General features: G+C 45.6%; 1 long non-coding RNA gene across 2 annotated transcripts in view; it reads left to right on the plus strand.

Annotated features, from left to right (window-relative positions):
- The first annotated feature begins 864 nt into the window (after window positions 1-864).
- Window positions 865-26,573, plus strand: part of LOC137560130 (uncharacterized) — a 77,547-nt gene continuing 51,838 nt past the window's right edge. Inside the window, exons 1-3 of one of the 2 annotated variants that reach the window (XR_011029814.1) lie at window positions 865-1,014; window positions 3,585-3,622; window positions 7,578-7,808. This is a non-coding gene — a long non-coding RNA (uncharacterized lncRNA). Of the gene's footprint in view, window positions 1,015-3,584; window positions 3,623-7,577; window positions 8,187-26,573 lie in introns of those variants that run through there. The other variant, XR_011029815.1, reaches the window with a different exon arrangement.

Here is a 26,573-nt window from a genome sequence, read left to right on the forward strand (position 1 = left end):
GTGAGTGCACACACGCAGGAGCTAGCTAGTAGCCTATAAACAGTGACAGTCAGTGAGTGTCCTACTCCTAGTACAGTATAACTACAATACTATTAGTAAAGGACAGCAGAAATACTGGTATAGATGAGAGAAATAAACAGAGGACAGCTGCCCACAGAGGCAAGGCCCCCCTGAGGCCTAAACCTGTAAGCTTGCAGCAGCTGCCTGTCTCTAATGTAACACACAAGCTACTAACTAAAATACAATGTCTAAATAACTAACAACAATATAGGTGTGTATAGGAGGTGTATGTGAGCAAAAACGCTAGGTAAATGACCACAATAGAGCTCTTGCTAAGCCAAAGCACAAAGGAGCAACTCTCTCTCTGTACAAGTCTCAGGCAAGCACGGAGAAACGTAACATGGCGGCCGCTATTTATAGGGTAGGGGCTGGCCAGGGTCCCCCTCTGTGATTGGCTGCCGTCAGAGGGCCTGGGAGCCCTCTGATTGGCTCTAAGGACATCAATCTGGGCTATGACGCTATTCGAGCTCGGTACCGAGCTCGAATAGCGCCGGGTTGCTCGAATAGCTCGAATAGTGAATGGGCTATTCGAGTGTACTCGGATAGCCCATTCGAATAGCTCCAGCTATTCGGAGCTCGAATACCGAGCTCGAATAGCTGAAAAAGAGCTCGAATATTCGAGCTACTCGAATATTCGAGCTCTGCTGAGCACCACTGCTGTCACTTACAGTAGGTAGTAGAAATCTGACAAAAGTGACAGGTTTTGGACTAGTCCCCATCTCTTTATAGGGGATTCTCAGGGATATATTTATTTTCAAAAGCACTTAGTGAATGGCAGTTGCTCTGTCCAACTGCCAATAAACTGTGTAGGGAGCAGGGAAGCTGGCCAGCATCATTGGTTAAATCCTTTTTAGGGAATATCTTTATAAAGAATAAAAGCCTTGCTGAGAATCTCCTCTGAAGAGATGGACTAGTCCCAAACCTGTCGCTTTTGTCATATTTCTACTACCTACTGTAAGTGACAGCAACATAGGAGAAAAGTAGGAGCTAGTCTACTTTAGGGGACCCACCGCAAATCCCCATAGACACTTTCAGCTGGTCTGCAGAAACGGAACAAATGTCCGCTTTCACCTTGTTTAAACCCCCACAAGCCTTATACCCATGGATAGGTAAGCATATCCTGTAACGAACTGTGAGGTTTTCGGTCAAAAAAAAGTTGAAATGGGCTGTGTAGGAGCCGCCGAACGGTCTTAATCTCGGTTCCGTCGGCCATCTTCCTTCTGCTGTGCAGGTCCTTTCTTTCTCCTCATTGGAGGGTTCGTTAGCTGCCGACAGAAGCTGGCACGCCCCCACCCAACAATCCCTCCAATGAGGAGGAAGAAACGACCTGCAGAGCAGAAAAAAGATGGCTGACGGACCCGAAATTGCGGCCGTTCGGCGGCTCCTGTACAGTCAGTTCAAACTTTTTTTTGACCGAAACCGCAAAATTCGTTAGAGGACATGCTTAGCTACCAGAGGATATAAGGCTTGTGGAGGTTTAAACAAGCAAACGGAAGACATTTGTTCCGTTTTGCAGCCCAGGTGAAAGTGTCTATGGGGATTTGCGGTGGGTCCCCTAAAGTAGACTAGCTCCGAAAAGTAATTTATAGCTCATTTTACTCTGGAAAAAAACATACTTTTTATTTGTATATGTTTGCACATAATTTAAATTTTACAGTTTTTAACTGTAGTGCCTCTTTAAAGGGGCAGTTTAGTGAAAATTATTATTTTTCATTAACCCCATATCAGTTATTTAATATGGAGAGCATACATTTCTCCATAGACCTTGTGTTAAAAAAGTAGATGAAAAAAGTAGATGATAACACTAATTCTGCTTTCCCAGAGAGCTGAGCTGCATCATTAGCATGCTAAGCGACGGACTTTACTGATAGTAGCAGCATGGCTCTCTGTAGTGAGTGAGCCAGCCGTTATAAATCAGCTGGAGTGTCTGCTATCAGTGAAGTCAGTCGCTTAGCATGCTAATGATGCAGCTCAGCTCTCTGGGAAAGCAGAATTAGTGTTATCATCTTCTTTTTTTAACACAAGGTCTATGGAGAAACCTATGTTCTCTTTATTAAATAACTGATATGTGATTAATGGAAAATCATAATTTTCACTAAACTGCACCTTTAAGTCATTTAAGGAGAAATAAATTGTAAGTTAATAAGTAAGGTGAGACAATTTAACAGAAAAGATTTGTGAATCAGGCCCTATAAGCGCTTTTCTGAGTGCTTTTTGGCCACCAGAGCTTTCTAAAAGCTTTTTTTTTAAAAATGCTTCCATTGACTTACATTAAAATCACGGTAAATCGTGGTAAAATCGTGATCCTGGTAAAATCCATATCGTCCCATGCCATGCACTAATGAGGACCAGAAAGTCCAAAACAGGCTGTATGTATGTTGGATTGGTGTGGCTCTGTAAATTTTATAAGCTATGGGCTCACTATACACCAGCAGCTCTGGATGTAAGCCTGGCTTTCAAGGGCATAAAGAGATGATTTTCATATTCGTGAATGATGCGTTATGGGAAACCACAGTTGCTCACTTACAGCTGATTTATTGCGAATACCCTCTGTTTTAAGAAGGCAAAATTACACTAAGCGCTACTTTTTAGTAGGAAGGTTTTTGGTCTCTATTATGCTGGGAATACACGGCCCAATTCTGAGACATTTACATAGCTCGATAGATCATTTCCAACATGTCCGATCTCCCGCCCGATCGTTTCGCTGCTCGATTCCGCATTGAGGACAATGCAAAAAGATAAGAAAAACGAGCGGAAGATAAGAGGATCACCTGCGGAATCGAGCGGGGAATCGATCGAGCAGGAGAATCGAGTGGCAAAATCGAGCCGTGTATGCCCAGCATTAGCCACCTACACTTTCCCAGTGGTTCTGGGTAGTGATGGGCGAACAGAAGTACCGCGATGACGCGTACGAGGGTACGTGTCATCATGTAGATGACGCGTACCCTCGTACGCGTCATCGCGGTACTTCTGCTCTCTCTTGACGCGACTTACAAATGTAAACAGGAAGTGCGTCAGAGAGAGGGCAGGAAGGACCAAATGGTACTAGCGCCTGTGATTGCCGGCTGCCCGCTTCCTGTCCTCTTCCTGCCAGCCTGCTACAGGTACTTTTGGGGACTTCTATTTAATTTTATAGGGTCCAGCAGAAGGGAGAGCTTAGCGGGGAGGGGTGGGGGGCATTTTCGACCCCCCCCCCCCCCCGCACTCGGGGCATGCTCTCCCTTTATGCTGGGACCCTATAGGGGCCCCAAAGGGACATGTTCGGGTTGGGTTCGGGGTTCGGCTCGAACATGCCGAATATCGGGGGCATGTTCGGCCGAACCCCCCCCGAACCCGAACATCTGGATGTTCGCCCATCACTAGTTCTGGGTCACTGTGATTTATCTGGGTATTCTGTTCTCCTGACTCTGTGATTGAATGTACCTGTGTTATCAGTATGAGGTCAGACAACTGGCAGGAGGAGGCAAACTGTCAGGACTGAGCTGAGATACAGTAATTTTTTTTAACTTTTTTCTCCAATGCAGATAACTAGTGTTTTCATTTGCAAGGTGAATGAACAAACGTAAGTAACATTTTATCATTATAAGTGCCAAATTTGTAAACTTGTGATGATGATACTGCCTGGTTCTTGGATAAAAAAAAAAGAATAATTGTTACAGACTGCCAAGGAGTTTATAATCAAAGTTACAACTTTTCAAAGTGTTTATGGTCCAAAGACATTACTTGGTAAGGTTTAGACCTGGCCATACCAGTATACCGTATGTGACGTATGACCAAAAAGCTGCTTTAGAAGCCCTTTTTTGCAGCAAAATTTCACCCCTGAGCCCCTTGAAGTGGCTATTTTGCCTCCCCCCCAAATCGTCCCCCCTCAACTCAACTGAGCCCCTGCAATGTCTTTGGCATTGTAGCATCTCACTTGTGCCAGTAGGGGGTGTCCCTCTGTCAGTCCTTTGGCTCCATTGCAGGGTCCCAAGGGACTGAAGGGAGCACAGTTAAGTTGAGGGAAGACACCTTGGGGGTCCCTACAGGTTCTCAATTGCCCCCTTTGCCTCTGTGGAAGCACCGGCCATGCTGGCTGGGTAATGTTTGACGTGGCTGATTAATGCGGCCATTATGCTTATTGACCCAGCCAGCCAAGTCCCAAAGAAGTAACGGCAGCACTAAGAGCAAGCTGAGAGATGCCCAAAGAGCCCGGGTGAAAATATCGGAAGTCCTGAAGGAGCAGTTGCCATTGGTGATGGCAACATCTAGAGCAGGAGGGGAAAGGTGAGCAGACAATGGAGGAGAACAGAGGACATGAAGTGGAGAAGGTGCAGAGCAGAGACCTGAAGGAAACAGAGAGGACCGGAGGATGGGGGGGGGGGGGGGGGGGCACAGAGGTACCAACACCAGCTCTCTGGTCTCCTCCCTGCTGCTATAGGAAGACAGGAAGATCTTTTGTGAGATTTGACCAGCCAGGTCCTGTCATTTCGCATTCTAACCAGTTGAAGTCCAAAAATGTGGTTGTTTGCATATTGCCCGCATAAGTTGGTCACTTTGTGCAATACTCTGCAGTAACAAAGAAATGGGTGGTTGGCACAGGGAACAAACAGGAATACAGAGTTGCAAGGAGAAGACAGCTCTATGTGGCACAGATTTTGAAGGGTGACAGCAGCCGTGGCAGTGATAGACAAGGCATATAACATTTATTTTGCGCTTTTCTCCTTCTGGACTTAAAGCGCTTCAGGGCTGCAGTCAATTAGGTCGTGCTCCAAAAGCGACCAGGATCATTAGGGAGCCTTGCCCAAATACTTCTTATTGTTTTACGTACTGGCTTGGGCCAGAATACGAACCTTGTTCAAAGACTCAAATCCTTCCCCAAAGGCAACAGCCTTAACAATACGCCGCCCAGCTGACCTGGCATGTGGTTGGATATAGCTGTGATATTGTGGAGGGTGGGAGAGAAACCTCTGCAGTAATGGCTCCAATATACAAGAGCCTCCAGTAGTATTGCGTATATGATTTCACACGTGTCTTGTCAGTTTCTATGCAATGAAAAACACTACCCGACTGATAATGCTGTGCCTCTCTATTGTAAACGCATATTCCGATGCAGCAGAGGCAGAAATAACCCTTTAGGGCTAGGTAGGATGGACAGCTGAACACTACGGTTGCAGCATGGTTCAGCCAGGGATCATCAACCACTCAGGGCCTATATAGGAAACTGAATGAAGAATCCACATACACAGTTGGGGTTGGTGGTTACTGAGTTGCATTAGTGCATTGTTGCTGCCCACCTCAGTTTGTCTCATTTGGGTGCAGAACATTAGTACAGCAATTTCTGTTACCTGTAAAAACAGGAGATAAGCGGGCGCTTGAGTTTACGCACACATAAATTTGGTGCAAGGGATTGTACATGTGCAAATCCCCAACAGTTTTTATTTATAAAGGCCATTTCCAAACAGCACTACTCCCAAGTTTGTGCTTGGTTGTATCCTATAGTTTTTGGTGTTATTTTGCCTGTCTGACCATTTTTGATTGGTGCTCCTGTTCCTGATGGAGCTTGACAGACTATCCTCCAGTTTCACTTTAGCCTGTTGTGACCTTAAAGAGACTCCGTAACAAAAATTGCATCCTGTTTTTTATCATCCTAATTCCTACAAGTTCCAAAAGCTATTCTAATGTGTTCTGGCTTACTGCAGCACTTTCTACTATCACAGTCGCTGTAATAAATCAATGTATCTTTCCCCTGTCAGACTTGTCAGCCTGTGTCTGGAAGGCTGCCAAGTTCTTCAGTGTTGTGGTTCTGCTATGAACTCCCCCTTCCAGGCCCCTCTCTGCACACTGCCTGTGTATTATTTAGATTATGGCAGCTTCTCTCTTCTCTCTTATCTTTTACAAGCTGGATAAATCGTCCTCTGAGCTGGCTGGGCTTTCACATACTGAGGAATTAGACAAGGGCAAAGCAGTTTGCAGGAAGAAAAGAGCAGCCTGAAACTTCAGTGCATGAGAGATGCAGGGGGAAAGAAACACACAATGATCTCTTGAGATTCAAAAGGAAGGGTGTATTCAGCCTGCTTGTGTATGAATGTATTTTCTATGTGTGGACATACTGTACATCAACCTACTTCCTGTTTTGTTGGCCATTTTGTTTGTTTATAAACAAACTTTTTAAAACTGTTTTTAACCACTTTTAATGCGGCGGGGAGCGGCGAAATTGTGACAGAGGGTAATAGGAGATGTCCCCTAACGCACTGGTATGTTTACTTTTGTGCGATTTTAACAATACAGATTCTCTTTAAGTTAGCCTGTTTTATACCTTTCCTGATCACACCCAGTGACTGCATTTAAGCCTGCTAGCAGCCTGCCCTGACATCACCCTATGACCTTGTTCCTGCTAGCGATTCCATCTGCTTTGACCTTGTCCTGTGACCTTGACTTGGCTGGCTATTCACCTGCTCTTAACTTGGCTTGTGACCGCAGCTTGTTCTCTTACTCCAGTATTCCATGCCTCTCGTGGACTCTCGCCACATCATGGTACCTTCTGTTGGTGGGGAAAGACAAACAAACAATATTTGCAGCAAAACAGCATTTAGACAGCTAAACACGGCCCTTTGTTCTTCAGTGGAAAGCTCCTTGCTTCAGTAGAAAGCTTCTGGCTGCATCCAAAGAGTTGATAACATTATTTTTTGTTTACATTCCTTTGTCAGATACATTTAGTTAACATTAGCAAACTGCTGAAACTGAGCTCTACTGAGCTGAAAAGCAGAAAGAGCTCAGAAGTGATCAATAGATAAATTTTAATATATAAATACAGCAGCTATGCAATAAAATGCAATGGCAGCTTTCAGAGCAGATAAACTGTACTTTGCGAGCACAAAAGTAAAAATTATAACTGTATGAGTAATAATATGTAGGAAAACACATTTTTATTGAATGTTATGTAAGAGTTTTATCCCACGTTAGATGACAACCACTGCTATATGCTTTCTTAAAGGACAGATGTGAGCTAAAAAAAACCCCAAGATCTATTTACCTGTTTCTTCTCCGCCCCCTGGCTGCCTATCTGTCCCTTGCCACAGCTCTGTTGTCCCGGGATCCCCTCTGCCACGTGCTCTCGCAGGCGCAGAAGATGATGATGTCGAGGTCGGCATCTTCTGCGCCTTCGCGAGTGTGCGGCCGCGACACTTGCGTTCGGGCTCACGTGGCCTGCAGTGTTCTGCGCATGAGCAGTACTTCTGTGCCTGCACAAAACGATCCAAGCCACGTGAGCACTATTGTGAGTGGTGCGGCCGTGCACTTGCGCAGACGCAGAAGGTGGTGAGGTCGACAGCTGCAATGGAGGGGATTCCCGGAACACCGGAGCAGCGCCGAGGGACAGAGGCATCTAGGGGCTGAAGGAAACAACAGGAGAGTAGATCTTGTTTTTTCCAGCTCACACCTGTCCTTTAAAACCCTAAGTAGCAGTATAACTCATTGTTAACATGGCTTTCCATGTAAATGAATCTCAAGCATTCAATGCTTTCCATTTTTTTCAGATCATCACCATACAACAGACTGAGCAACACATGTCCTGTAAGTGAGTGACTTAACAAGGGCTCGAATATCTCTGTTAATTAATCTGACCTATGGAGAATTACAAAGAGCCCGTACATGACTGCGGCAGGGAGAGGAGCACGCGCCCCCGCGGCCTCGCATGCAAAGATTTGCGGCGTTCCAATTAACAGCCAATTGGCACTAATCAGAAATTATGGAAACAACAGCAGAAGGTTTGGCAACGAGCAATGTTTATTAAAATGTTCTTTTATTTCTTTCCACTGAAAACAGCGCAGCGTAAGCGGAGAGATAAATTTTCCCTCACCGCTCTTCAGTATCAAACACTTTTTAATGGCTTATTCGCATTGCTTGGATGTTTTAATTTGCCGGGTAGACTGTTTGATTTTTCTAGGAGGCATTAGCAGGACAGCCCCGCAGCATTGTAAAGTGGAACCACATTTTATTACTGGCCAAAGAAGCCGAGCAGATTTAACAGAAAAACAGAGTATTTATAGGTTAAGCTCTGACTGCGCTCTGAAAGAAGAACGGCCATTTAACTCTTTTGTCGCTCAATTCTCAAACAGTGCAATTTACTAAACACTTTAAAGGAATCCTGAAGTCAGAGTCATATTGGGCTGCCATGTTTATTGCTTTAAAAACACTGTCAGTCGTCCGGATGTTATGCTGATCTCACGGGAGGACCTGGGGGCGTAGGGGGGTCCTGCCCGCATCTGTATGCAACGCAGAGCAGCAGTGGAAGGGGGGTAACTAGAAATTACTGGCCCCCCACCACGAAACTTTGAATGGCCTCCCAATTATCCAAGACAGAAATTTGAAAGGCAAGCCAGGCAGGATATAAAAAATATACAGTATAGGTAGCCAGGTATAGGTGTCCTCAGTATAGGTTTGTAGCTGAGCCTGAGCTGCCTTGTAACAACTCACCTGTCCCAGCGGCTGCTCAGTTCTGATCTGCCCGTGTCTTCTTTATACAGCGCAAGTTATGCGTAAGCATACAGAACACACAGGCAGCATGGCTGAAGACGAAAATTGGACAGTTGAGTTTTTACAAGGCAGCTCAGGCTCAGCTACTTACATGCAGGGCCGAGAACCATGGGAGCAGTCAGCCGAAGACCACCTGGGAGGGTCCAGTGGCACGGGGGCCCCTGGAGTGGTCGGGGCACTGATGTTGGGCGTCCGCCACATAACATCTCAGGAACTGTTCCAAGGACTCATTGATCCTTTCCGTCTGACCGTTGGTCTGCGGATGGTAACCTGATGAAAAGGACAATGACATACCCATCCCCTTACAGAAGGCCCGCCAGAACCTGGAGACAAACTGGACCCCTCTGTCCGAGACCACATTTTCCAGAATACCATGTAATTTAAAGATGTTTTGAATAAAAAAATCTGCCAACTTTTGAGCAGTAGGGAAACCACTCAAAGCCACAAAGTGGGTCATCTTACTGAATCTATCAGTGACTACCCATATGACAGTGTTCCCGTTGGAAACCGGAAGTTCTCCTACAAAGTCCATGGAAATGTGCGTCCATGGCTCCTGAGGGGAGGGGAAAGACTGTAAAGTTCCGACTGGAGCTCGTCAGGAGGGTTTGCTCCTGGCGCAGATGGTACAGGTTTTAACAAATTCCCTGCAATCTGATTGTAATGATGGCCACCAGACAGATCTACACAATAATTCCTGGGTTCTGGTAATGCCAGGATGTCCAGCATTCTTGTGTCCATGAAACAACTGCAATACTTTGGGATGCAAGAGACACGGAACATATAGAACCCCTTCTGGTTTCCCCTCTGGGACTTCCAACTGGAAAAGGCTTAAGAGGCTAAAAAGGTCCTCAACAATTTCAGTGGCTGCCAGGATGATCTCTTTTGACAGAATACTCTCTGGGGAAGGAGATGGAGCAGTCTAAGGTTCAAAACAACGAGAAAGGGCGTCTGCTTTAACGTTCTTACTCCCTGGTGTAAACGTGATTATAAAATTAAAACGGGAGAAAAAGAGAGCCCATCTAGCCTGTCTGGGGGTGAGTCTTTTAGCCTTTTCAATGTACTGTAGGTTTTTATGATCTGTGTATACAGTTATTACATGCTCAGCCCCCTCTAACCAATGGCGCCATTCAGGGCCGGGCCGAGGCAGAGGCTGGAGAGGCTCCAGCCTCAGGGCGCAGTGTAGGAGGGGGCGCACAATTCCTTCAGTTGTCATTCCCAATTGTGTTTGAAGCAGAAAGAAATAGGAAAAGGGCATACATGGCAGTGACTGCAAGTCAGATAACTAGAGATTAAGGTATTGGGGAGGTTGGGGGCCCTGGGGCGCCTCTTAGTCTAGTAGCAATCAGTGTGTGACGGCTGGGGCGGAGAGATGGAGGGGCGCACTTTGGTGTCTCAGCCTTGGGTGCTGAAGGACCTTGTCCCAGCTCTGGCGCCATTCCTCAAAAGCAAGCTTAATGGCCAACAATTCCCTGTTCACAACATCATAATTTCTCTGGGCAGGGGAGAATTTTCTAGAAAAGAAAGCACAGGGATGAAGTTTGTCCTGAAGTCCTGAACGTTGAGACAACACTGCTCCCACTCCAACCTCCGAGGCATCCACCTCCACTATGAAAGGATATGCAACATCTACATGACGTAATATGGGAGCAGAACAAAAGGCTTCTTTTAGAGAGGAAAATGCTGCACATGCTTCTTTGGACCAATGAGAGGCATCAGCCCCTTTCTTAGTCAAGTTAGTAAGTGGAGATACCACAGAAGAGAACCCCTTGATAAACTTTCTGTAGTAGTTTGCGAATCCCAAGAATCTCTGAAGTGCTTTAAGCCCAGATGGTTGTGGCCACTCCCTTACAGCAGAGACCTTCTTGGGATCCATGGACAACCCTGTAGTGGAGATAACGTACCCCAGAAAGGCAATCTCCTTTACTTCAAAAACACATTTTTCTAACTTAGCGAATAATTGATTCTCTCTAAGTTTTTTCAGCACATACTTAACATGTTGACGATGTTCAGTGAGATTTTTAGAAAATATTAGGATGTCATCCAAGTATACGATTACAAAATTACCCAGTACCTCCCTGAAGATTTCGTTCACAAACTCCTGGAAAATTGCAGGAGCGTTACACAACCCAAAGGGCATCACTAAGTATTCGTAATGCCCCTTGGGAGTGTTGAATGCCGTCTTCCATTCATCTTCCTCCCTGATACGGATCAAATTGTAGGCCTCTCTTAAATCTAACTTCGTGAAGACAGAAGACTTGGAAACCTGTGTAAATAAATCATCGATTAGACAAGACAAATAAGACAAGACAAATAACATTTATATTGCGCTTTTCTCCTTGCGGACTCAAAGCGCCAGGGTATACCTATTTTTAATCGTGATCTTATTTAGACCCCTGTAGTCGATACAGGGGCGCAAACCTCCATCCTTTTTCTGAACGAAAAATAATCCCGCCCCTGCAGGAGATCTCGAAGGGCGGATGAATCCTTTCTGTAAATTTTCTTGGATGTACTCATCCATGGCAAATTTTTCTGGGGATGAGCGGTTGTATAGGTGACCCCTGGGAGGCATGGTTCCTGGCTTCAAATCAATAGGACAGTCAAAAGGTCTATGGGGGGGGGGGGGGTAATTGATCTGCTGCCTTGGGACAAAAGACATCGGAAAATTCCTGATATTGTGGAGGTACTCCTTCCACTTGAACCTTAGTAGAACACAAGACTATTCTCAGTAAACACTGCTGTGAGCAATAAGGTGACCAAGTAATCAACTGTCCATTCCCCCAATCAAACTGAGGAGAATGTAATCATAACCAAGGTAACCCTAATATCACCGTAGAGGTAGACATCTTTAAAACAAAAAACTGAATGATCTCCTTATGCAGGGCTCCTACTTGCAGTGATAGAGGAGGAGTCTGGCACAGTGGGGACTTTCCCTGCAAAGGAGTGTCATCGATTGCTGTAACATACAAATGTTTTTCTACTGGAAGTACAGGGATATTTAAACTTAAAGCAAAACTTAAATCTAAAAAATTAGCAGTCGACCCAGAATCCACAAATGTTGTGGTAGGAAAGTTCTGCCCTTCCCAGTTTAGGGAGCAGGGCAATAATATTTTTTCTTGTTTAGGGGGTGAAACTACTCCGCTTAGGGTGGTACCCCAACCACACCTAAGCTAAGGAGTTTCCTGACTTCCTACCACAGTTTTGTGCAATGTGGCCCTTCTCTCCGCAGTACATGCAGAGACCCTCTTTGCGTCTTCTTGACCTCTCAGCCTCCGTAAGACGTCCGTGGCCTAGCGGCATAGGCTCCTCAGTCTCCACTGCTGCCGAGCTACAAGCACCTGAAGTCCTGGAATACATAGGGTATCTGCCCTTCTTATTGTACCTCAAACATCTATATATTTTAATAGATAGTAGTGATATAGCCTCATCTAGGTCTTTGGGTTCTGGGTGACTAACCATCACGTCAGTGACTGCCTCTGATAACCCAACTAGGTATCTATCCAGGAGTGCATACCACTCCCATCTAGAGGAGACTGCCCACTTCCTGAACTCTGACGCATACTCCTCTGCTGTACTGCGTCCTTGTCTAAGGCTTTTGAGTTTACATTCAGCCGTGGCGGCACTATCCGGATCATCGTAAATGACCGCCATGGCTTTAAAAAACTTCTGGACAGAAGAAAGGGCAGGATGCTCATCAGGTAAGCCATAAGCCCAAGTCTGGGAGTCTGCATGTAAGATAGTCTTGATAAGAATAACCTTTCTGAGCCTCGGTTCCCGAGGACACAGGTCTCATCTGAAAGTAAGATAACACTGTGTGGCGGGAGTTCTGGAAATCTGCCCTAGCGCCTGAAAATCTCTCAGGAATATTCATTTTAGGCTCACTAGGAGCCGGGGGAGCTAGAACGTTAAGTGGTGGTTGCAGCCTCCGGACAGTCTCAGTCAGCTGAGTAATCTGAGCCTGCTGTGCAGTCACAGTAATCTTCAGCTGTTCTACTTCTGCCCTTACGGTCTGAAGCTGAGTTACCACCTCCTCCATCTTACTTCTTTCTGGTCTGTGTTTATCCACTTAAAGAGACTCCGTAACAAAAATTGCATCCTGTTTTTTATCATCCTACATGTTCCAAAAGCTATTCTAATGTGTTCTGGCTAACTGCAGCACTTTCTACTATGACAGTCTCTGTAATAAATCAATGTATCTTTCCCCTGTCAGACTTGTCGGCCTGTGTCTGGAAGGCTGCCAAGTTCTTCAGTGTTATGGTTCTACTGTGAACTCACCCTTTCTGGCCCCTCTATGCACACTGCCTGTGTGTTATTTAGATAAGAGAGAAGAGAGAAGCTGCTCTAATCAGCTGGATAAATCATCCTCTGAGCTGGCTGGGCTTTCACATACTGAGGAATTACAAACAAGGGCAAAGCTGTTTGCAAGAAGAAAAGAGCAGCCTGAAACTTCAGTGCATGGGGGAAAGAAACACACAAATGATCTCTTGAGATTCAAAAGGAATGCTGTATACAGCCTGCTTATGTATGGATGTATTTTCTATGTGTGGACATACTGTACATCAACCTACTTCCTGTTTTGGTGGCCATTTTGTTTGTTTACAAACAAACTTTTTAAAACTGTTTTTAACAACTTTTAATGCGGCGAGGAGCGGCGAAATTGTGACAGAGGGTAATAGGAGATGTCCCCTAACGCACTGGTATGTTTACTTTTGAGCGATTTTAACAATACAGATTCTCTTTAAGGACTGCAGTCATAAAACCCTTTAAGGACCAGAGCCTTTTTTTCCATTCAGACCACTGCAGCTTTCACGGTTTATTGCTCAGTCATACAACCTACCACCTAAATGAATTCTACCTCCTTTTCTTGTCACTAATACAGCTTTCTTTCGGTGCTATTTGATTGCTGCTGCGAGTTTTAGTTTTTATTATATTCATCAAAAAAGACATGAATTTTGTCAAAAAAATGACTTTTTTAACTTTCTGTGCTGACATTTTTCAAATAAAGTAAAATTTCCTATACATTTGAGCGCGAAAGTTATTCTGCTACATGTCTTTGATAAAAAAAAACCCATTCAGTGTATATTTATTGGATTGGGTAAAAGTTATAGCGTTTACAAACTATGGTGCCAAAAGTGAATTTTCCCATTTTCAAGCATCTCAGACTTTTCTGCGCACCTGTCAGGTTTCATGAGGGGCTAAAATTCCAGGATAGTACAAATCCCCCCCAAATGACCCCATTTTGGAAAGAAGACATCCCAAAGTATTCAGTGAGAGGCATGGTGAGTTCATAGAAGATTTTATTTTTTGTCACAAGTTAGCGGAAAATGACACTTTGTAACAAAAAAAAACAAAAAAAAAAGTTTCCATTTCTTCTAACTTGCGACAAAAAAAAATGAAATCTGCCACGGACTCACTATGCTACTCTCTGAATACCTTGAAGTGTCTACTTTCCAAAATGGGGTCATTTGTGGGGTGTGTTCACTGTCCTGGCATTTTGGGGGGTGCCTAATTGTAAGCACCCCTGTAAAGCCTAAAGATGCTCATTGGACTTTGGGCCCCTTAGCGCAGTTAGGCTGCAAAAAAGTGCCACACATGTGGTATTGCCGTACTCAGGAGAAGTAGTATAATGTGTTTTGGGGTGTATTTTTACACATACCCATGCTGGGTGGGAGAAATATCTCCGTAAATGACAATTGTTTTCTTTTTTTAACACACAATTGTCAATTTATAGAGATATTTCTCCCACTCAGCATGGGTATGTGGAAAAATACACCCCAAAACACATTATACTACTTCTCCTGAGTACGGCGATACCACATGTGTGGCACTTTTTTGCACCCTAACTGCGCTAAGGGGCCCAAAGTCCAATGAGTACCTTTAGGATTTCACAGGTCATTTTGAGAAATTTCGTTTCAAGACTGCTCCTCACGGTTTAGGGCCCCTAAAATGCCAGGACAGTATAGGAATCCCACAAATTACCCCATTTTAGAAAGAAGACACCCCAAGGTATTCCATTAGGAGGATGGTGAGTTCATAGAAGATTTTTTTTTTTGTCACAAGTTAGCGGAAATTGATTTTAATTGTTTTTTTTCACAAAGTGTCATTTTCTGCTAACTTGTGACAAAAATAAAATCTTCTATGAACTCACCATACTCCTAACGGAATACCTTGGGGTGTCTTCTTTCTAAAATGGGGTCATTTGTGGGGTTCCTATACTGCCCTGGCATTTTAGGGGCCCTAAACCGTGAGGAGTAGTCTTGAAACCAAATGTCGCAAAATGACCTGTGAAATCCTAAAGGTACTCATTGGACTTTGGGCCCCTTAGCGCACTTAGGGTGCAAGAAAGTGCCACACATGTGGTACCGCCGTACTCAGGAGAAGTAGTATAATGTGTTTTGGGGTGTATTTTTACACATACAGATGCTAGGTGGGAGAAATATCTCTGTAAATGACAATTATTTGATTTTTTTTACACACAATTGTCCATTTACAGAGAGATTTCTCCCACCCAGCATGGGTATGTATAAAAATACACCTCAAAACACATTATACTACTTCTTCTGAGTACGGCGATACCACATGTGTGACACTTTTTTGCAACCTAGGTGCGCTAAGGGGCCTAACGTCCTATTCACAGGTCATTTTGAGGCATTTGGATTCTAGACTACTCCTCACGGTTTAGGGCCCCTAAAATGCCAGGGCAGTATAGGAACCCCACAAGTGACCCCATTTTAGAATGAAGACACCCCAAGGTATTCCGTTAGGGGTATGGTGAGTTCATAGAAGATTTTTTTTTTGTCACAAGTTAGCGGAAAATGACACTTTGTGAAAAAAAAAACAATACATATCAATTTCCGCTAACTTGTGACAAAAAATAAAATCTTCTATGAACTCACCATACTCCTAACGGAATACCTTGGGGTGTCTTCTTTCTAGAATGGGGTCATTTGTGGGGTTCCAATACTGCCCTGGCATTTTAGGGGCCCTAAACCGTGAGTAGTCGTCTTGAACCCAAATGTCTCAAAATGACCTGTGAAATCCTAAAGGTACTCATTGGACTTTGGGCCGCTTAGCACAGTTAGGCTGCAAAAAAGTGTCACACATGTGGTATCGCCGTACTCAGAAGAAGTAGTATAATGTGTTTTGTGGTGTATTTTTACATATAACCATGCTGGGTGGGAGAAATATCTCTGTAAATGACACATTTTTGATTTTTTTTACACACAATTGTCCATTTACAGAGAGATTTCTCCCACCCAGCATGGGTATGTGTAAAAATACACCACAAAACACATTATACTACTTCTCCTGAGTATGGCGATACTACATGTGTGACACTTTTTTGCAGCCTAGGTGCGCTAAGGGGCCCAACGTCCTATTCACAGGTCATTTTGAGGCATTTGTTTTCTAGACTACTCCCCACGGTTTAGGGCCCCTAAAATGCCAGGGCAGTATAGGAACCCCACAAGTGACCCCATTTTAGAAAGACGACACCCCAAGGTATTCCGTTAGGGGTATGGTGAGTTCATAGAAGATTTTATTTTTTGTCACAAGTTAGTGAAAAATGACACTTTGTGAAAAAAACAATAAAAATCCAATTTCCGCTAACTTTTGACAAAAAATAAAATCTTCTATGAACTCATCATACACCTAACAGAATACCTTGGGGTGTCTTCTTTCTAAAATGGGGTCACTTGTGGGGTTCCTATACTGCCCTGGCATTTTACGGGCCCAAAACTGTGAGTAGTCTGGAAACCAAATTTCTCAAAATGACTGTTCAGGGGTATAAGCATCTGCAAATTTTGATGACAGGTGGTCTATGAGAGGGCAAATTTTGTGGAAACGGTCATAAGCAGGGTGGCCTCTTAGATGACAGGATGTATTGGGCCTGATCTGATGGATAGGAGTGCTAGGGGGGTGACAGGAGGTGATTGATGGGTGTCTCAGGGGGCGGTTAGAGGGGAGAATAGATGCAATCAATGCACTGGGGAGGTGATCGGAAGGGGGTCTGAGGGGGATCTGAGGGTTTGGCCGAGTGATCAGGAGCCCACACGGGGCAAATTAGGGCCTGATCTGATGGGTAGGTGTGCTAGGGGGTGACAGGAGGTGATTTATGGGTGTCTCAAGGTGTGATTAGAGGGGGGAAATAGATGCAAGCAATGCACTAGCGAGGTGATCAGGGCTGGGGTCTGAGGGCGTTCTGAGGTGTGGGCGGGTGATTGGGTGCCCGCAAGGGGCAGATTAGGGTCTAATCTGATGGGTAACAGTGACAGGTGGTGATAGGGGGTGATTGATGGGTAGTTAGTGGGTGTTTAGAAGAGAGAATAGATGTAAACGATGGATTTGGGAGGTGATCTGATGTCGGATCTGCGGGCGATCTATTGGTGTGGGTGGGTGATCAGATTGCCCGCAAGGGGCAGGTTAGGGGCTGATTGATGGGTGGCAGTGACAGGGGGTGATTGATGGGTGGCAGTGACAGGGGGTGATTGACAGGTGATCAGTGGGTTATTACAGGGAAGAACGGATGTAAATAATGCACTGGCGAATCGATAAGGGGGGGGGTTGAGGGCAATCTGAGTGTGTGGGCGGGCGATTGGGTGCCCGCAAGGGTCTAATCTGATGGGTAACAGTGACAGGTGGTGATAGGGGGTGATTGATGGGTGATTGATGGGTAATTAGTGGGTGTTTAGAGGAGAGAATAGATGTAAACGATGGATTTGGGAGGTGATCTGATGTCGGATCTGCGGGCGATCTATTGGTGTGGGTGGGTGATCAGATTGCCCGCAAGGGGCAGGTTAGGGGCTGATTGATGGGTGGCAGTGACAGGGGGTGATTGATGGGTGGCAGTGACAGGGGGTGATTGACAGGTGATCAGTGGGTTATTACAGGGAAGAACGGATGTAAATAATGCACTGGCGAATCGATAAGGGGGGGGGGGGGGGTTGAGGGCAATCTGAGTGTGTGGGCGGGCGATTGGGTGCCCGCAAGGGTCTAATCTGATGGGTAACAGTGACAGGTGGTGATAGGGGGTGATTGATGGGTGATTGATGGGTAATTAGTGGGTGTTTAGAGGAGAGAATAGATGTAAACGATGGATTTGGGAGGTGATCTGATGTCGGATCTGCGGGCGATCTATTGGTGTGGGTGGGTGATCAGATTGCCCGCAAGGGGCAGGTTAGGGGCTGATTGATGGGTGGCAGTGACAGGGCGTGATTGATGGGTGGCAGTGACAGGGGGTGATTGACAGGTGATCAGTGGGTTATTACAGGGAAGAACGGATGTAAATAATGCACTGGCGAATCGATAAGGGGGGGGGGGGGGGGTTGAGGGCAATCTAAGTGTGTGGGCGGGCGATTGGGTGCCCGCAAGGGTCTAATCTGATGGGTAACAGTGACAGGTGGTGATAGGGGGTGATTGATGGGTAATTAGTGGGTAATTAGTGGGTGTTTAGAGGAGAGAATAGATGTAAACGATGGATTTGGGAGGTGATCTGATGTCGGATCTGCGGGCGATCTATTGGTGTGGGTGGGTGATCAGATTGCCCGCAAGGGGCAGGTTAGGGGCTGATTGATGGGTGGCAGTGACAGGGGGTGATTGACGGGTGATTGACAGGTGATTGACAGGTGATTGGCAGGTGATTGACAGTTGATCAGGGGGGATAGATGCATACAGTACGCAGGGGGGGGGAGGGTCTGGGGGGGGTCTGGGGAGAATCTGAGGGGTGGGGGGTGATCAGGAGGGAGCAGGGGGCAGTTTAGGGACTAAAAAAAAAAATAGCGTTGACAGATAGTGACAGGGAGTGATTGATGGGTGATTAGGGGGGTGATTGTGTGCAAATGGTGGTCTGGGGGGTGGGCAGGGGGGGGTCTGAGGGGTACTGTGGGCGATCAGGGGGCAGGGGGGGGCAGATCAGTGTGTTTGGGTGCAGACTAGGGTGGCTGCAGCCTGCCCTGGTGGTCCCTCGGACACTGGGACCACCAGGGCAGGAGGCAGCCTGTATAATACACTTTGTATACATTACAAAGTGTATTATACACTTTGTAGCGGCGATCGCGGGGTTAACAACCCGCCGGCGCTTCCGATTGGCCGGCGGGTTGACGTCGCGGGTGGGCGGAGCCTATTGCCGGTGGATCCCCGGCCAGAGAGTGCCCCAGGACCTGACGCCAATCTGCGTTACGTGGTCCTGGGGCTGCCACTTTGCCGCCGCCAATATGAAGTAGGCGGTCGGCAAGTGGTTAAGTAACGATTGGTGTCAGCAAGCACCGCTATTCTGATTATTGGTGATCTGCAGTATCACCAACAATACAGATGCTATACCTGATTATATGGTGATCTGCAGAATCACCAATAATGCAAGTATAGCGTGACACGATACAATCGTATGGAAGAGGGTGCTAGGTACAATAGAGTATCTCTATAGGGCACAGAGATACAACCTCCAGCAAGCTGGAACAGCAGACAACAATAATAATATACATTGTAAATTCAAGTCTGTGGAAATATCCACCACACCGTAATTCCTCAGAGGTGTGGTTACCTCTGAATGGGAACCCTGTGTTTGAGATCCTGCAAAGGACGGAGTGGAGGAGTCTCGGCCTCTAGCAGCAAGGGTTTGCTAGTGGCGGTCGTCTGAAAGAGGCAAGCCTCTGATAGAACCCTACAGTGGGAGACGTTCCACTGAAGGGAAAAAGGTCAGACAAAATGAGGTTCGGAAACAGATCAGGCGGCAGCAGTACAGAAACGTGAGACAAGAGAATAGTCGGAAACCAAGCCAATATTCGATAACGGTACGGGCTGGCGAAGTACAAAATCAGGAAGCAGAAGAGTAGTCAAGACAGGCACAGAATCATACACGATAAATCAAACAGTATAATATGTGTATATATTGGCGATAAACTAATATATAACACAATACCAGAGACAAGGCTGACTAGTTCTGAGTGCTGACACAGGATATCGCAAACACAGACGAAGTGTGACTGAAAAGCACTTCCTTATATACTGCCTGGGAGAGAAGTCTCCACCCCAGGCAGCAACCTCTCAGAGCAGGCTAAAATGTCAGCTGACCTCCAGGTCAGTTGACACGCTTCCTAAGAGTATAAAGGCGTGTCTGGCGTGCGCGCGCACCCCCTAGAGGCAAGATGGCAGATCCCTGGTGAGCAGCATGCTGGTGAGTTTGGAGCAGAGTGCTCGGACGGGTTTGCGCAGTGGATGCGGACGAATTTCCGCATCCCGCGTTGGAAGGTCCGCTTGCCGGATTGGATGTGACCATATTTACGCAATCCATCCGGCGTTGCGGATTTTTCGTTACACTGTTAGTTCAGGATCATCCTCAAAAAACACACATGCCTATTTTCCATGCTGCTTCACTGTATGCTTTACACATTTCGGTGAAGATAATAATTGGTCTGGATCCAACGCCTATTCTCCCCTGTCTGTGAATTTGCTGAGTATTGCCAGTTACTGTGTTCAAATTTAATATCAAATGTTGAAATCATAAGAGCTTATTTATGTTTCTAGCACCACCTGATTGACTGTTTAGGATCTCGAGGGATCTGGATTCTGTGAATATGAAAGTAGGAGTTACTGAGACAAGCTTTAGGAAAAAGGAAGCAAAAGTGGGGCAGTTGAGACCAATCAGAACAAAGCAGGTCAATTGGTCACGGAGATCGGCGGGCATCTACTAGACGCAAGTTTTGGTAATTGGGCAGCCAATCAGAGTGGGGCGCCTGATGCGGTATTAGTATACTAAATAGGGAACTAATTGATGAGCCAATTGTCTATATTGTAAATGATCAGCTACACATAGGGCTTGATTCACAAAGCCGTGATAACTGTTATCATGGCTGTGAAAAAAAGACTTTGCGCATGTTTTAGTGTGTTCTCGTGCGAAAAACTGTTATCGTGCATAAAAAAATTCGAATTTATTGCGCGAACGCATAGCGTTACCGTGCAAAAAATTCACGTTATCGCACAAACGTAAATTTTGTGCGAAGCACTTTTCACAGCATGATAACAGTTATCATTGCTTTGTGAATCAAGCCCATAGTGGTCGTTTCAGCACTGCATGGGGGAGTGTTAGGCACTAGGATGGGGAGGGGAGGAGTGTAGGCACTAGGATGGGGAGGGGTTAGTGTTAGGTACCTGGAGGGGCATTAGTGTTAAAGACAAAAAAAAGTACAAAAAAAGTTTCCGGGGGGGGGGTTACTCACCTCGGGAGGGGGAAGCCTCAGGGTCCCAATGAGGTTTCCCCCATCCCTGTAGCTGCAGGCAATCCAGCGCTGGCTCCCCCGAAGTGTCCCGGAATCCTCCCTCGTCAAGCCTGACAAGTGCTGATAAGCGCTTATTTATTTACCTTCCCCGGCTCCAGCCGGGGAAGGTAAATACCTTTCCCTGCCTGCGCAGTAGAGCGGACCGAACTATCTCCGTGCGGAGAGCCGCAACAGCGCCCCGCTGTTGCGGCTCTCCGCACGGAGATAGTTGGGTCCGCTCTACTGCGCAGGCGCAGGAGACTTGCGCCTGCACAGTAAAGCGGCCCGACAGCAATTTCCACCTATCTCCGAGCGGAGAGCAGATACTGCGCCTATGCTGGAGCCGGGAAGGTAAATATTTACATCCTTGCTGTTCGGGGAGCTTTATCGCCGCCACCATGGGACCGAGGAGGACGGGGGAAGCCTCAATAGGATCCGGAGGCTTCCCCCACCCGAGGTAAGAACCCCCCAGGGAGGATTTTTTCATTGCAGGTTTTCTTTAAGCATTAGGTGGGTTAATGTTAGGCACTAAGAAGGGTTAGTGAGTGTTAAACAGTAGGATTGGGGTTAAGGCAGTAGGTGATGGTAATGGTGGTGTGGTTAGTGATGGGAAATAGGATGGTAGGGTTCAGGTGAGAATTAGTGTCGGGTAAGTGCATATTAACTCACGTGGCGGCGTAACATGTACACAATCGGAATCCTTCTTTCATTCAATCTCATTAACCTGATTGGTTACTCTGTGCTAAGGCAAATATCAGATATTGGGTTCTGAAAGCAGAAGCTTGGACGCCTGATAAATATTGTTTTTAAAATGAGAACTTTTAGCTTTTGATTATTTTTCTCGTTTTGAGAAAATTAGAAAGTGATCGTTTTTTTACGTTTTTATTGTTTTGAAAATTAAAAAGTTATACTGTAGTTATTGACATTTTTGGTCTTTTGTATTTTTACTTTATTGAATATAATCATTTTCAAATGTAATCAGGAAGTTACAGTCATTTAAATTTTTTTACTTTTGTATTTAACAATTTTTTTCTTTTTTGATGCACACGGCTTTAGGGTTAGGTGTCAAGAAAGGGGGGGGGGGGGTTAGGCTTACTGTAGGTATCAGGAAGGGGGGTTTTAAAGTGATCCGAGCAGCATAAGCACATTAAAATGCATGCCGATATGTGGCTCATTACTAAATTTCCAATTTTAACATTTAAATGTTTGTTAGAGGTTTTTGTTCCCCTATTTCCACGGCCTGCCATCTGCAGAGAGAGCAGACAGATAAGGGCTACTGTAATTAGCAGTAGCAATGAGCAAGCAAAAGCTTTCATCAAAGCTTCAAACACAAACTTGATTACCTTCACGCCTTTCCCTGGATAAATAAGGGCAGAGAGAAGGGGAGGCGGGGAAATAGCAGCTCTTACAGCTATTAGAAACCAGGACAAACTACAAAAACTTTTACCAGTGCTTTACTACTGTCATTACCCCTGTAAATATGTTTTCGTTTTCATCCGGTGCCCAATTCACAACAGAATTTATCGTTTAGACTTATATCAGCTTCACCCAAAGCCCATTTTTCCTCGCACCTCTATTTCATACACTCCTTGAACCTACCTTGATACATCTCCACTACTAGACCTGTAAAGAGAAAGTACATTCTTCAGAGAAGGTTATAAAACATAATAAAAATGCTCACAAGAACTCAAGATGAGTCTTACAAGGTTCAGCTCCAGTACAGTCACATCATCACAACATACAATCACATCATCACAACAATGGAAGCGTTTCCAGATTCCGTGATTAAAGCTACTCACGGACAGTAGACTTCTGTCTCACTGTCTGCTTTCTCTACCGGCGTCCCTGGACATCCTCCGCTGTCTGGATACTGGATAGCAATCCGTCGAGTTGGGTGACTGGCTGCCTTTGATAGAAATACACATAATATTGAATTCCCACTAGCCAAGCACTTCAGTGAAATGGGACACACAGGCCACCAAATTAAATTCCTATTTTAACCTCCTGAGCGATAATCCCGAGCTGAGCTCGGGGTATGTCGCGCAGGAGGATTTCTCAGGCCCTGGTGGGCCGATTTGCATAATTTTTTTTTGTTACACGCAGCTAGCACTTTGCTAGCTGCGTGTAACTTCCGCTCGCCGCCAATCCGCCGCTACCCGCCGTGCCGCGCAGCCCCCCCCCCCGACCCCTTGCGCAGCCTGGCCAATCAGTGCCAGGCAGCGCTGAGGGGTGGATCGTGACTCCCTCTGACGTCACGACGTCCATGACGTCGGTGACGTCATCCCGCCCCGTCGCCATGGCGACCGGGGAAGCCCAGCAGGAAATCCCGTTCTGAACGGGATTTCCTGCTTACTCTGATCGCCGAAGGCGATCGGAGTGGGTGGGGGGATGCCGCTGCGCAGCGGCTATCATGTAGCGAGCCCAGGGCTCGCTACATGATCATGTAGCGAGCCCAGGGCTCGCTACATGATTTAAAAAAGAAAACATTTTTAAAAAAGTGCTGCGCCCCCTCCTGGGCGATGCAATTGTATCGCCCAGAGGGTTAAGTGAGGAAAGACATTGACAGGCCGTGATTTTTGTGTAAACAGAAAATCTATTGGGTCAAGTTGTTGTTGTTTGGAATGAACTTAGAATATAGTGTTAGGTACCTGAAAGTAATTATTTTGTCGTATCCTCAGTTGGTGGCCTCGCTTGCTGGATCCATTCCCATCATTTAAAGTCCACCTGTGATGAAGGGAATAAAAGGCTTTCTACTGACCTGGGGCTTCTTCCAGCCCCCTGTAGACTGTCTGCTCCCTCTATGTCTTTCCGGGCCCCTCACTTGTGCTGCTGTCAGTCCTAGTAAAGTCCGCACCTTGGCTCAGTCGTAGAATACTCAACATGTGCAGTCCTGGCCATGCACCTTCCCGATCTTGCTCCGAGGCAGGGAGCGTTTTGTGCATGCACTTAAGATTTGTAACTGAGCTTCCTCTGAACACTACCGGCTACGGGTGCGCAATGGAGAAGGCGCACAGCCTGGAACAGCACATGGACAATGGCCCGCAACCCAGCTGGATCGTAGGACTTCACAGCAGCACAGGAAGCCCATTAAGGGCAGGGCCAGACCTCCCATGACAAAACCATGACATAGCACCTGCTTCAGGCCACCATCTGCTTCCGGGTTACTGTCCCCGTGTGTAAAGTTCTCCATCCAATAATGTATGCAGGGGCAAATATATATATTAGGAAAAAAACCTGCAGACATATACACACAGGCACAATTACGTTTACTTATTCCTGTAAAGCCAATGGCAAGCACAGCGGCTGCTGCATTTGATCTGTGTACAGTCATAAAAGCAGTAGAGCAGTGTCCATGTATAGTCCTGGCTCAGATGGGGAGAGATAAGTGTGTAACTCAAGCCAGAACACTAATTAGCTGGGTAGATAAATAAATCTATATTTACTCAGCTGTTTTTCCCATCACAGGCAGTGCTCTCTGTGATGCTGTTCTGTTTACAGATAGGGAGAAAACAGGCATAGATGGGCAGGCTTGAGCAGACTGCTCTCACAGATAGGAAGAACACAGGCAGAGAGGGGGCGGGGCTTGAGCAGACTGCTCTCACAGATGGGGAGAACACAGGCAGAGAAGGGGGTGGGCTTGAGCAGACCGCTCTCACAGATAGGGAGAACACAGGCAGAGAGGGGGGCGGGCTTGAGCAGACTGTTCTCACAGATAGGGAGAACACAGGCAGAGAAGGGGGTGGGCTTGAACAGACCGCTCTCACAGATAGGGAGAACACAGGCAGAGAGGGGGGCGGGCTTGAGTAGACTGCTCTCACAGATAGGGAGAACACAGGCAGAGAGGGGGGCGGGCTTGAGCAGACTGCTCTCACTGCTATAGAGCTTCCTGATAAAGCAGCCGACTGAGAGTTCAGTCGATGTTTTTTACGGGGGAATTACAAGCTCACAGGGCAGATCAGAATGACAGCAGGGTAAGTGTCTGTTCTCATGCCCCTACAATTGTATAGTATTAATTAAAGCAGGTTGCTTCATCTCTGGTACACTTTAAAGCAGCAGGGACAGGCATACTATCCTAGGAAAAAACGCACATATATAAGTAGATAACTACTTGTTCTACTTACATAACATGCTGTATGTATTGTACTGTCCATGTTTTAATTTCAGTGCAATTTATATAGTAAATAAAGAGAATTTTGTTTCACATGTGAGCACAGCATAGATCAGATTTCAGCAGCTCACTGAACTGCCCTCAGCCAATCAGTGAGGAGCAGGAAAGTGGGAGGGGTGATGACAAGCTACTTTCTCACTAACAATGGCAAAAATAGAGTTTAGATTTATTACAGGAGAAACATCTTTTGAATAGATTGGAGTGCTTGTAGTGCAGGGTAAGGTTGCAGGCTGCATAGTAAACACAGAGCAGTGGGTAAATGGAATTTGATTTTGTGGCTGACACTCACTCTTTAAAGCAGACATACCATATATATACTCGAATACAAGTTGACCTTGTGTATAAGTCAACTCCAATATTCAACCCTCTTAATCTGCAATTTTTTATTGACTCAAGTATAAGTCTACCCAGCAAAGTTAATGGCTGCACTTGAGGCTCAGGAGGGGTTAATGACTGCACTGCCTATAGTATTGTAGCCATTAACCCCTCCTGTCCCTTAAGTGCAGCCAATAACTCCTCCAAGCCCCCAAGTGCTGAAATTATTATTCAGTCCCTTTTATGCAGCCCACTATTTCCCCCCTATCACTTTCCTTGTTAATTGTTGAGGCCAGGACTTTCACACATGTATTTTCTTGGCATTTCCTTTTCTCAAAGTATCACTTACCACTGGGTACATTGCTGTAAATGGGAATGTCACTATTAGTACACACATATGTTGCCCGTGACTCGTGTATAAGTCGACCTCTATACTTCTATGAAGTGAATCAGACCTAAATTTCTAGACTTATACTCGAGTATATACAGTAATATTCAATAAAAACATGTTTTCCTACTTTTCATACGCCATACGGTTATCATATTTGCATTTGTGCATAAGTATTATTATTCATTTAGAAATTATAGGTTCCCAAAAGTACAGTTTTTTGCTTTGTGAGCTGACTTTGCATTTTATTAATAACTGGTTTTATTCATTATGTATTGAAGGCAGAAATGCTTAGACTCTCTGTCTGTGTGGAGCTGCTTCTCCACAGTCAGAGAATGTGTCACATTCCTCACTTGATACGTTTAAGTAAACACAAGATAACATAATCTACAACTTCGGATGCGTCCACATTTCACTGCACTGAACTTTCACGCTCTGTGTGTAACCCTTCCAATGCTGGTCTAGTAAAAAAAACAAAATGTTGGTTGCATATAATATGCTGTAAATAATGTTTTAGAGCAAAGGTGAAATGCTGGGTTACATTCCGCTCTAAAGCGAGCATTTCAATCTTACAGTTGGCGTAAAAAAAAATCTAACAGCGCAAATCTAAGCAGCGTATCTACAGTGTTTCTGACATTTGTTGCTGTAAATACTCGGCTCTCCAGCCATGAAATAATTCCTGCCACGTGTAGAATTTCTGCTCACTCTGCTTCTCCAATATAATTCCAGGCACATCAAAGGCTTGGTCATATTTTGATGCAATTATTCGTAGTAGTTAGATCCCAAATCCAAGGTCACCGAGACCAATCGCGCTAGTTTGGCTGTTCAGTCCGCATTCTCGATTTTGATATCTTGACAATTTAACATCATTAGTGCG

Source organism: Hyperolius riggenbachi, chromosome 1 (genome assembly GCF_040937935.1).
Source record: "Hyperolius riggenbachi isolate aHypRig1 chromosome 1, aHypRig1.pri, whole genome shotgun sequence".
NCBI classification, from domain to species: Eukaryota; Metazoa; Chordata; class Amphibia; order Anura; family Hyperoliidae; genus Hyperolius; species Hyperolius riggenbachi.